The sequence below is a fragment of the Arachis hypogaea genome, chromosome 6 (genome assembly GCF_003086295.3).
Source record: "Arachis hypogaea cultivar Tifrunner chromosome 6, arahy.Tifrunner.gnm2.J5K5, whole genome shotgun sequence".
In the NCBI taxonomy this organism is placed as follows: domain Eukaryota; kingdom Viridiplantae; phylum Streptophyta; class Magnoliopsida; order Fabales; family Fabaceae; genus Arachis; species Arachis hypogaea.
The window spans coordinates 28,279,855-28,292,213 of NC_092041.1; the positions used below are offsets into that span (position 1 = coordinate 28,279,855).

The 12,359-nt window shown below is 39.8% G+C and overlaps 1 non-coding gene across 1 annotated transcript; it reads left to right on the plus strand.

The window, feature by feature from the left end:
• Positions 1-9,542: 9,542 nt before the first annotated feature.
• Positions 9,543-9,650, plus strand: LOC112699819 (small nucleolar RNA R71). The gene has a single exon (XR_003152757.1). It is a non-coding gene; the product is annotated as a small nucleolar RNA R71 (small nucleolar RNA).
• Positions 9,651-12,359: the final 2,709 nt, after the last annotated feature.

The window sequence follows — 12,359 nt, forward strand, 5'->3', positions numbered from 1 at the left end:
ATGATCCGTGACACTCATCATCATTCTCACCCATGAACAAGGTGACTGACAACCACTCTTGTTCTACAAGCAACCAACGCTCTAGTGAATATCTCTTGGGTTCTTTAACCGGAATCTTCGTGGTATAGGCGAGAACTGATGGCAGCATTCAAGAGAATCCGGAAGGTCTAACCTTGTCTGTGGTATTCTGAGTAGGATTCAATGACTGAATGACTGTGACGTGCTTCAAACTCCTGAGGGCGGGGCGTTAGTGACAGACGCAAAAGAATCACTGGATTCTATTCCGGCCTGATTGAGAACGGACAGATGAATTCCGCTATGCTGTGACAGAGCATATGCAATCGCTTTCACTGAGAGGATGGGAGGTAGCCACTGACAACGGTGAAACCCTTGCTTAAGCTTGCCATGGAAAGGAGTAAGAAGGATTGGATGAAGACAGTAGGAAAGCAGAGAGACGGAAGGGAAGGCATCTTCATGCGCTTATCTGAAGTTCCTACCAATGAATTACATAAGTATCTCTATCTTTATCTTTTATGTTATTTTCGTTCATCATCATATCATTTGAGTTTGCCTGACTAAGATTTACAAGATGACCATAGCTTGCTTCAATACTAACAATCTCCGTGGGATCGACCCTTACTCACGTAAGGTTTATTACTTGGACGACCCAGTGCACTTGCTGGTTAGTTGTGCGAAGTTGTGTAATGCCATGGTATTGAGCTACCACGTTTTTGGAGCCATTACCGGGGATTATGAGAGTTGTGAAAAAGTATTGTTCACAATTTCGCGCACCAATCACACGCGTTCATAGGTGAGAATGTTGATGAGTGTCACGGATCATCACATTCATCAAGTTGAAGTGCAACGTATATCTTGGAATAAGAATAAAAGAGAATTGAATAGAAAGTAATAGTAATTGTATTGAAACTTGAGGTACAGCAGAGCTCCACACCCTTAATCTATGGTGTGCAGAAACTCCACTGTTGAAAATACATAAGTAAAAGGTTCAGGCATGGCCGAATGGCCAGCCCCCTGAATGTGATCAATAGCCTCTTAAGATGAAGAATAATACAAAACTGAGACCAAAGATGTAACGTGGTCAAAAGACGACTAATACACTAGTAAAAAGTCTTATTTATACTAAACTAGCTACTAGGGTTTACATGAGTAAGTAATTGATGCATAAATCCACTTCCGGGGCCCACTTGGTGTATGTTTGGGCTGAGCTTGATCTATCCACGAGCTGAGACTTTTCTTGGAGTTGAACTCCAAGTTATAACGTGTTTTGGGCGTTCAACTCCGGATCATGACGTTTTTCTGGCGTTTAACTCCAGACAGCAGCATGTACTTAGCGTTCAACGCCAAATTACATCGTCAATTTCCGAATAAAGTATGAACTATTATATACTGCTGGAAAGCTCTGGAGGTCTACTTTCCAACGCCGTTGAGAGCGCGCCATTTGGAGTTCTGTAGCTCCAGAAAATATATTTCGAGTGCAGGGAGGTCAGATTCCAACAGCATCAGCAGTCCTTTTGTCAGCCTTTTTCGGAGTTTTGCTCAAGTCCCTCAATTTCAGCCAGAAATTACCTGAAATCATAGAAAAACACGCAAACTCAAAGTAAAGTCCAGAAATATGAATTTAACATAAAAACTAATGAAAACATCCCTAAACGTAGCTTGAACTTACTAAAAACTACCTAAAAACAATGCCAAAAAGCGTATAAATTATCCGCTCATCACAACACCAAACTTAAATTGTTGCTTGTCCCCAAGCAACTGAAAATCAAATAGGATAAAAAGAAGAGAATATACTATAAATTTCATAATATCAATGAATATTAATCATAATTAGATGAGCGGGACTTGTAGCTTTTTGCTTCTGAACAGTTTTGGCATCTCACTTTTTCCTTTGAAGTTTAGAATGATTGGCTTCTCTAGGAACTTAGAATTTCGGATAGTATTATTGACTTTCCTAGTTAAGCATGTTGATTCTTGAACACAGCTACTTTTATGAGTCTTGGCCGTGGCCCTAAGCATTTTATTTTCCAGTATTACCACCGGATACATAAATGCCACAGACACATGACTGGGTGAACCTTTTCAGATTGTGACTCAGCTTTGCTAGAGTCCCCAGTTAGAGGTGTCCAGAGCTCTTAAGCACACTCTTTTTTCTTTGGATCACGACTTTAACCACTCAGTCTCAAGCTTTTCACTTGGACCTTTATGACACAAGCACATGGTTAGGGACAGTTTGATTTAGCCGCTTAGGCCTGGATTTTAATTCCTTGGGCCCTCCTATCCATTGTTGCTCAAAGCCTTGGATCCTTTTTACCCTTGCCTTTTGGTTTTAAGGGCTATTGGCTGTTTTTGCTTGCTTTTTATTTTTTTCGCAACCCTTTTTTTTCTTTTTTTTTCGCACAAGCTTTTGCTTTTCACTGCTTTTTCTTGCTTCAAGAATCAATTTCATGATTTTTCAGATCATCAATAACATTTCTCTTTGTTCATCATTCTTTCAAGAGCCAACAATTTTAACATTCATAAACAACAAGATCAAAAATATGCACTGTTCAAGCATTCATTCAGAAAACAAAAAGTATTGTCACCACATCAATATAATTAAATTAAATTCAATGGTAAATTCGAAATTCATGTACTTCTTTTTGAATTAAAACATTTTTCATTTAAGAAAGGTGAAGGATTAATGGAATTTATTCATAGCTTTAAGACATAGTTACTACATACTAATGACCATGAAATAAAGACACAAAACATAGATAAACACAATATTCAAAACCGAAAATAGAAAGAAATAAAAACAAGGAATGAATCCACCTTAGTGGCATCTTCTTCTTAAAGGACCAACAATGTCCTTAAGCTCTTCTATGTCCCTTCCTTAATGAGAATTCCAGGAATCAGTGCAATGCTAGTCTAAGACTCCGGTCCAGGAATTAGACATGGCTTCACAGCCAGCCAAGCTTTCAAAGAAAGCTTCGGTCCAAAACACTAGACATGGCCAATGGCCAGCCAAGCCTTAGCAGATCACTGCTCCAAAAGCAAGATTGATAGAAATCAACAAGCTCTTGTGATGATAAGTTGAAACCTCGGTCCAATGAGATTAGACATGGCTTCTCAGCCAGCCAGACTTCAACAAATCATCATGAAACTCTAGAATTCATCTTCAAGAATTTCGAAAAAATAAATACCTAATCTAAGCAACAAGATGAACCTTCAGTTGTCCAAACTGAACAATCCCCGGCAACGGCGCCAAAAACTTGGTGCGCGAAATTGTGAACAATACTTTTCACAACTCTCATAATCCCCGGTCATGAACCCCAAAAACTTGGTGGCTCAGTACCATGGCATTACACAACTTCGCACAACTAACCAGCAAGTGCACTGGGTCGTCCAAGTAATAAACCTTACGCGAGTAAGGGTCGATCCCACGGAGATTGTTAGCATGAAGCAAGCTATGGTCATCTTGTAAATCTTAGTCAGGCAAACTCAAATGGATATGGTGATGAACGAAAATAACACAAAGGTAAAGATAGAGATACTTATGTAATTCATTGGTAGGAACTTCAGATAAGCGCATGAAGATGCCTTCCCTTCCGTCTCTCTGCTTTCCTACTGTCTTCATCCAATCCTTCTTATTCCTTTCCATGGCAAGCTTGTGTAGGGTTTCACCGTTGTCAATGGCTACCTCCCATCCTCTCAGTGAAAACGATTGCATATGCTCTGTCACAGCACGCGGAATTCATCTGTCGGTTCTCGGTCAGGCCGGAATAGAATCCATCGATTCTTTTGCGTCTGTCACTAACGCCCCGCCTGCTAGGAGTTTGAAGCACGTCACAGTCATTCAATCATTGAATCCTACTCAGAATACCACAGACAAGGTTAGACCTTCCGGATTCTCTTGAATGCCGCCATCAGTTCTAGCCTATACCACGAAGATTCCGGTTAAAGAATCCAAGAGATATTCACCCAATCGAAGGTAGAACGGAGGTGGTTGTCAGTCACACAATCATAGGTGAGAATGATGATGAGTGTCACGGATCATCACATTCATCAAGTTGAAGAACAAGTGATATCTTAGAACAAGAACAAGTGGAATTGAATGGAAGAACAATAGTAATTGCATTAATACTCGAGGTACAGCGAGCTCCACACCTTAATCTATGGTGTGTAGAAGCTCCACCGTTGAAAATACATAAGCATAAGGTCTAGGCATGGCCGAATGGCCAGCCTCCCAATGATCTAAGATAGCATAAAATGAAGATAGCTACCAAATTCTCTATCATGATCTAAGAACTAGATGTCCAAAGATGATCAAAGGATCAAGAATAATCCAAAGATGAAAATACAATAGTAAAAGGTCCTACTTATAGAAAACTAGTAGCCTAGGGTGTACAGAGGTGAGTAAAAGACATAAAAATCCACTTTCGGGCCCACTTGGTGTGTGCTTGGGCTGAGCAATGAAGCATTTTCGTGTAGAGACTCTTCTTGGAGTTAAATGCCAGCTTTAGTGCCAGTTTGGGCGTTTAACTCCCATTTGGGTGCCAGTTCCGGCGTTTAACGCTGGAAATCTTGAAGGTGACTTTGAACGCCAGTATGGACTATCATATATTGCTGGAAAGCCCAGGATGTCTACTTTCCAACGCCGTTGAGAGCGCGCCAATTGGGCTTCTGTAGCTCCATAAAATCCACTTCGAGTGCAGGGAGGTCAGAATCCAACAGCATCTGCAGTCCTTTTTAGTCTCTGAATCAGATTTTTGCTCAGGTCCCTCAATTTCAGCCAGAAAATACCTGAAATCACAGAAAAACACACAAACTCATAGTAAAGTCCAGAAAAGTGAATTTTAACTAAAAACTAATAAAAATATACTAAAAACTAACTAGATCATACCAAAAACATACTAAAAGCAATGCCAAAAAATGTATAAATTATCCGCTCATCACAACACCAAACTTAAATTGTTGCTTGTCCTCAAGCAACTGAAAATCAAATAAGATAAAAAGAAGAGAATATGCAATAAATCCCAAAAACATCTGTGAAGATCAGTATTAATTAGATGAGCGGGGCTTTTAGCTTTTTGCCTCTGAACAGTTTTGGCATCTCACTCTATCCTTTGAAATTCAGAATGATTGGCTTCTTTAGGAACTTAGAATCCAGATAGTGTTAATGATTCTCCTAGTAAAGTATGATGATTCTTGAACATAGCTACTTTTTGAGTCTTGGCCGTGGCCCAAAGCACTCTGTCTTCCAGTATTACCACCGGATACATACATGCCACAGACACATAATTGGGTGAACCTTTTCAGATTGTGACTCAGCTTTGCTAGAGTCCCCAATTAGAGGTGTCCAAGGTTCTTAAGCACACTCTTATTGCCTTGGATCACAACTTTATTTTTCTTTCTTTTCTCTCTTTTTTTTCGTTTTCTTTTCCTTTTCTCTCTTTTTTTTTTTTTGCTTTTTCTTGCTTCAAGAATCATTTTAATGATTTTTCAGATCCTCAGTAACATGTCTCCTTTTTCATCATTCTTTCAAGAGCCAACATTCATGAACCACAAATTCAAGATACATATGCACTGTTTAAGCATACATTCAGAAAACAAAAATATTGCCACCACATCAAAATAATTAAACTGTTATAAAATTCAAAATTTATGCAATTCTTTCCTTTTCAATTTAAGCACGTTTTTATTAAGAGAGGTGATGGATTCATAGGACATTCATAACTTTAAGGCATAGACACTAAGACACTAATGATCACAAGACACAAACATGGACAAACATAAGCATAAAATTCGAAAAACAGAAGAATAAAGAACAAGGAAATCAAAGAACGGGTCCACCTTAGTGATGGCGGCTCTTTCTTCCTCTTGAAGATCCTATGGAGTGCTTGAGCTCCTCAATGTCTCTTCCTTGTCTTTGTTGCTCCTCTCTCATGATTCTTTGATCTTCTCTAATTTCATGGAGGATGATGGAGTGTTCTTGATGCTCCACCCTTAGTTGTCCCATGTTGGAACTCAATTCTCCTAGGGAGGTGTTTAGTTGCTCCCAATAGTTTTGTGGAGGAAAGTGCATCCCTTGAGGAATCTCAGGGATTTCATGATGAGTGGGGTCTCTTGTGTGCTCCATCCTCTTTTTAGTGATGGGTTTGTCCTCATCAATAGGGATGTCTCCCTCTATGTCAACTCCAACTGAATAACAGAGGTGACAAATGAGATGAGGAAAGGCTAACCTTGCCAAGGTAGAGGACTTGTCCGCCACCTTATAAAGTTCTTGGGCTATAACCTCATGAACTTCTATTTCTTCTCCAATCATGATGCTATGAATCATGATAGCCCGGTCTATGGTAACTTCGGACCGGTTGCTAGTGGGAATGATTGAGCGTTGGATGAACTCCAACCATCCTCTAGCCACGGGTTTGAGGTCATGCCTTCTCAATTGAACCGGCTTTCCTCTTGAATCTCTCTTCCATTGGGCGCCCTCTTCACATACAATTGTGAGGACTTGGTCCAACCTTTGATCAAAGTTGACCCTTCTAGTGTAAGGATGTTCATCTCCTTGCATCATAGGCAAGTTGAACGCCACCCTCACACTTTCCGGACTAAAATCCAAGTATTTCCCCCGAACCATAGTAAGATAATTCTTTGGATCCGGGTTCACACTTTGATCATGGTTCTTGGTGATCCATGCATTGGCATAGAACTCTTGAACCATCAAGATTCCGACTTGTTGAATGGGGTTGGTAAGAACTTCCCAACCTCTTCTTCGGATCTCATGTCGGATCTCCGAATATTCACCCTTTTTGAGTGAAAAGGGGACCTCGGGGATCACCTTTTTCAAGGCCACAACTTCATAGAAGTGGTCTTGATGCACCCTTGAGATGAATCTTTCCATCTCCCATGACTCGGAGGTGGAAGCTTTTGCCTTCCCTTTCCTCTTTCTAGAGGTTTCTCCGGCCTTGGATGCCATAAATGGTTATGGAAAAACAAAAAGCAATGCTTTTACCACACCAAACTTAAAAGGTTTGCTCGTCCTCGAGCAAAAGAAGAAAGAAGAGAGTAGAAGAAGAAGAAATGAGGGGAAAGGGAATGGCTTTTGTTTTCGGCCAAGAAGGGGAGAAGTGGTGTGTATGTTGTGTGAAAATGAAGGAGTGAAGGAGGGTTTATATAGGAGAGGGGGATAGGAAGGTTCGGTCATTTGAGGGTGGGTTTGGGTGGGAAAGTGGTTTGAATTTGAATGGTGGGGTTTTATGAAGGATGGATGTGAGTGGTGAAGAGAAAGATGGGATTTGATAGGTGAAGGGTTTTTGGGGAAGAGGTATTGAGGTGATTGGTGAATGGGTGAAGAAGAGAGAGAGAGTGGTAGGGTAGGTGGGGATCCTGTGGGGTCCACAGATCCTGAGGTGTCAAGGAAAAGTCATCCCTGCACCAAATGGCATTCAAAATCACGTTTTGAGCCATTTCTGGCGTTAAACGCCGGGCTGGTGCCCATTTCTGGCGTTTAACGCCAGCTTCTTGCCCATTTCTGGCGTTTAACGCCAGTCTGGTGCCCCTTTCTGGCGTTAAACGCCCAGAATGGTGCCAGACTGGGCATTAAACGCCCAACAGCTAACCTCACTGACGTTTAAACGCCAGTGGGTGCGTCCTCCAGGGTGTGCTATTTTTCTTCCTGTTTTTCATTCTGTTTTTGCTTTTTTCATTGATTTTGTGACTTCTCATGATCATCAACCTACAAAAGACATAAAATAACAAAAGAAAATAGTTAATTATAAAACATTGGGTTGCCTCCCAACAAGCGCTTCTTTAATGTCATTAGCTTGACAGAGTACTCTCATGGAGCCTCAGAATTGCTCAGAGCTATGTTGGAACCTCCCAACACCAAACTTAGAGTTTGAATGTGGGGGTTTCAACACCAAACTTAGAGTTTTGGTTGTGGCCTCCCAACACCAAACTTAGAGTTTGACTGTGGGGGCTCTGTTTGTCTCTGATTTGAGAGAAGCTCTTCATGCTTCTTCTCCATGATGACAGAGGGGTATCCTTGGGCCTTAAACACCAAGGATTCTTCATTCACTTGAATGATCAACTCTCCTCTATCAACATCAATCACAGCCTTTGCTGTGGCTAGGAAGGGTCTGCCAAGGATGATGGATTCATCCATGCACTTCCCAGTCTCTAGGACTATGAAATCAGTAGGGATGTAATGGTCTTCAACTTTAACCAGAACGTCCTCTACAAGTCCATGGGCTTGTTTTCTTGAGTTGTCTGCCATCTCTAGTGAGATTCTTGCAGCTTGTACCTCAGAGATCCCTAACTTCTCCATTACAGAGAGAGGCATGAGGTTTACACTTGATCCTAAGTCACACAAGGCCTTCTTGAAGGTCATGGTGCCTATGGTACAAGGTATTGAAAACTTCCCAAGGTCCTGTCTCTTTTGAGGTTGTTTCTGCCTAGACAAGTCATCCAGTTCTTTGGTGAGCAAAGGGGGTTCATCCTCCCAAGTCTCATTTCCAAATAACTTGTCTTTTAGCTTCATGATTGCTCCAAGGTATTTAGCAACTTGCTCCTCAGTGACATACTCATCCTCTTCAGAGGAAGAATACTCATCAGAGCTCAAGAATGGTAGAAGTAAGTCCAATGGAATCTCTATGGTCTCATTTTGAGCCTCAGATTCCCATGGTTCCTCATTGGGGAACTCATTGGAGGTCAGTGGACGTCCAGTGAGGCCTTCCTCAGTGCCGTTCACTGCCTCTTCTTCCTCCCAAAATTCGGCCATGTTGATGGCCTTGCACTCTCCTTTTGGATTTTCTTCTGTATTGCTTGGAAGAGTACTAGGAGGGAGTTCAGTAATTTTCTTGCTCAGCTGACCCACTTGTCCTTCCAAATTTCTAATGGAGGACCTTGTTTCAGTCATGAAACTTTGAGTGGTTTTGATTAGATCAGAGACCATGGTTGCTAAGTCAGAGGTATTCTGCTTAGAACTCTCTGTCTGTTGCTGAGAAGATGATGGAAAAGGCTTGCTATTTGCTAAACCTGTTTCTTCCACCATTATTGTTATTGAAACCTTGTTGAGGTCTCTGTTGATCCTTCCATGAAAGATTTGGATGATTCCTCCATGAAGGATTATAGGTGTTTCCATAGGGTTCTCCCATGTAATTCACCTCTTCCATTGAAGGGTTCTCAGGATCATAAGCTTCTTCCTCAGATGAAGCTTCCTTAGTACTGCTTGGTGCATTTTGCATTCCAGACAGACTTTGAGAAATCATATTGACTTGTTGGGTCAATATTTTATTCTGAGCCAAAATGGCATTCAGAGTGTCAATCTCAAGAACTCCTTTCTTCTGACTAGTCCCATTGTTCACAGGATTTCTTTCAGAAGTGTACATGAATTGGTTATTTGCAACCATTTCAATCAGTTCTTGAGCTTCAGTAGGCGTCTTCTTCAGATGAAGAGATCCTCCAGAAGAGCTATCCAAAGACATCTTGGATAGTTCTGAGAGACCATCATAGAAAATACCTATGATGCTCCATTCAGAAAGCATATCAGAAGGACACTTTCTGATTAATTGTTTGTATCTTTCCCAAGCTTCATAGAGGGATTCTCCTTCCTTCTGTCTGAAGGTTTGGACTTCCACTCTAAGCTTACTCAATTTTTGAGGTGGAAAGAACTTTGCCAAGAAGGCATTGACTAGCTTTTCCCAAGAGTCCAGGCTTTCTTTAGGTTGAGAGTCCAACCATGTTCTAGCTCTGTCTCTTACAGCAAAAGGGAATAGCATAAGTCTGTAGATCTCAGGGTCAACCCCATTAGTCTTGACAGTGTCACAGATTTGCAAGAACTCAGCTAAGAACTGATGAGGATCTTCCAATGGAAGTCCATGGAACTTGCAATTCTGTTGCATTAGAGAAACTAATTGAGGCTTAAGCTCAAAGTTGTTTGCTCCAATGGCAGGGATAGAGATGCTTCTCCCATAGAAATCGGGAGTAGGTGCAGTGAAGTCACCCAGCACCTTCCTTGCATTGTTGGCATTGTTGTTTTCGGCTGCCATGTGTTCTTCTTCTTTGAAGAATTCGGTCAGGTCCTCTAAAGAGAGTTGTGCTTTAGCTTCTCTTAGCTTTCTCTTCAAGGTCCTTTCAGGTTCAGGGTCTGCCTCAACAAGAATGCTTTTGTCTTTGCTCCTGCTCATAAGAAAGAGAAGAGAACAAGAAAATGTGGAATCCTCTATGTCACAGTATAGAGATTCCTTGAAGTGTCAGAGGAAAAGAAGAGTAGAAGACAGAAGTAGAAAATTCAAACTTATCAAAGAAGATGGAGTTCGAATTTTGTATTAAGGGATAGTGTTAGTCCATAAATAGAAGGATGTGAGAAGAAGGGAAGTGATTTTCGAAAATTAAGTAAAAATTTGAAAACATTTTTGAAAAACATTACTTCATTTTCGAAAATGAAAGTGGGAAAGAAGTAAAGTAATTTTTGAAAAAGATTTTGAAATTAGAAATCAAAGAGATTTGATTGAAAATTATTTTGAAAAAGATGTGGTTAAGAAAATATGATTGGTTTTAAAAAAAATTGTGATTGAGAAGATATGATTTGAAAAACATTTTAAAAAGATTTGATTTGAAAAAATTAAAAACTTGACTAACAAGAAAAGATATGATTCAAACATTAAACCTTTCTCAACAGAAAAGGCAACATACTTGAAATGTTGAATCAAATCATTAATTGGTAGTAAGTATCTTTGAAAAAGGAAAGAAATTGATTTTGAAAGCATATGATTGAAAAGATATGATTTGAAAAAGATTTGAGTTTGAAAAACTTTGAAAACCTGAAAAAAATTGCATTGAAAAACAGAATCTTCCCCCTGTAGCCATCCTGGCGTTAAACGCCCAGAATGGTGCACATTCTGGCGTTTAACGCCCAAAACTATACCCTTTTGGGCGTTAAACGCCCAACCAGGTACCCTGGCTGGCGTTTAAACGCCAGTCTGTCCTTCTTCACTAGGCGTTTTGAACGCCCAGCTTTTTCTGTGTAATTCCTCTGCTGTATGTTCTGAATCTTCAATTCTCTGTATCATTGACTTGAGAAGACACAAATTAAAAATATTTTTGGATTTTTAATAATAAGGATAAATCAAAATGCAACAAGAATCAAATAACAATGCACGCAAGACACCAAACTTAGCAGTTTGTATACCACTGACACTAACAAAATGAAAATGCATATGAGACACACAAAACACTCAAGTCAATTGAATTTAAAGATCAGAGCACGAAAATCATCAAGAACAACTTGAAGATCCCTAAGACACATGAATGGATGCATATAATTGACACCAAACTTAAAATGAAACACTAGACTCAAACAAGAAATTTTTGGATTTTATGATTTTTTTGATTTTTTTGTGTTTTTCGAAAATTAAATGGAAAAAGATATCAAAATTCTTAATGAGAATTCCAGGAATCAGTGCAATGCTAGTCTAAGACTCCGGTCCAGATCATCAATAACATTTCTCTTTGTTCATCATTCTTTCAAGAGCTAACAATTTTAACATTCATAAACAACAAGATCAAAAATATGCACTGTTCAAGCATTCATTCAGAAAACAAAAAGTATTGTCACCACATCAATATAATTAAATTAAATTCAATGGTAAATTCGAAATTCATGTACTTCTTTTTGAATTAAAACATTTTTCATTTAAGAAAGGTGAAGGATTAATGGAATTTATTCATAGCTTTAAGACATAGTTACTACATACTAATGACCATGAAATAAAGACACAAAACATAGATAAACACAATATTCAAAACCGAAAATAGAAAGAAATAAAAACAAGGAATGAATCCACCTTAGTGGCATCTTCTTCTTAAAGGACCAACAATGTCCTTAAGCTCTTCTATGTCCCTTCCTTAATGAGAATTCCAGGAATCAGTGCAATGCTAGTCTAAGACTCCGGTCCAGGAATTAGACATGGCTTCACAGCCAGCCAAGCTTTCAAAGAAAGCTTCGGTCCAAAACACTAGACATGGCCAATGGCCAGCCAAGCCTTAGCAGATCACTGCTCCAAAAGCAAGATTGATAGAAATCAACAAGCTCTTGTGATGATAAGTTGAAACCTCGGTCCAATGAGATTAGACATGGCTTCTCAGCCAGCCAGACTTCAACAAATCATCATGAAACTCTAGAATTCATCTTCAAGAATTTCGAAAAAATAAATACCTAATCTAAGCAACAAGATGAACCTTCAGTTGTCCAAATTGAACAATCCCCGGCAACGGCGCCAAAAACTTGGTGCGCGAAATTGTGAACAATACTTTTCACAACTCTCATAATCCCCGGTCATGAACCCCAAAAACTT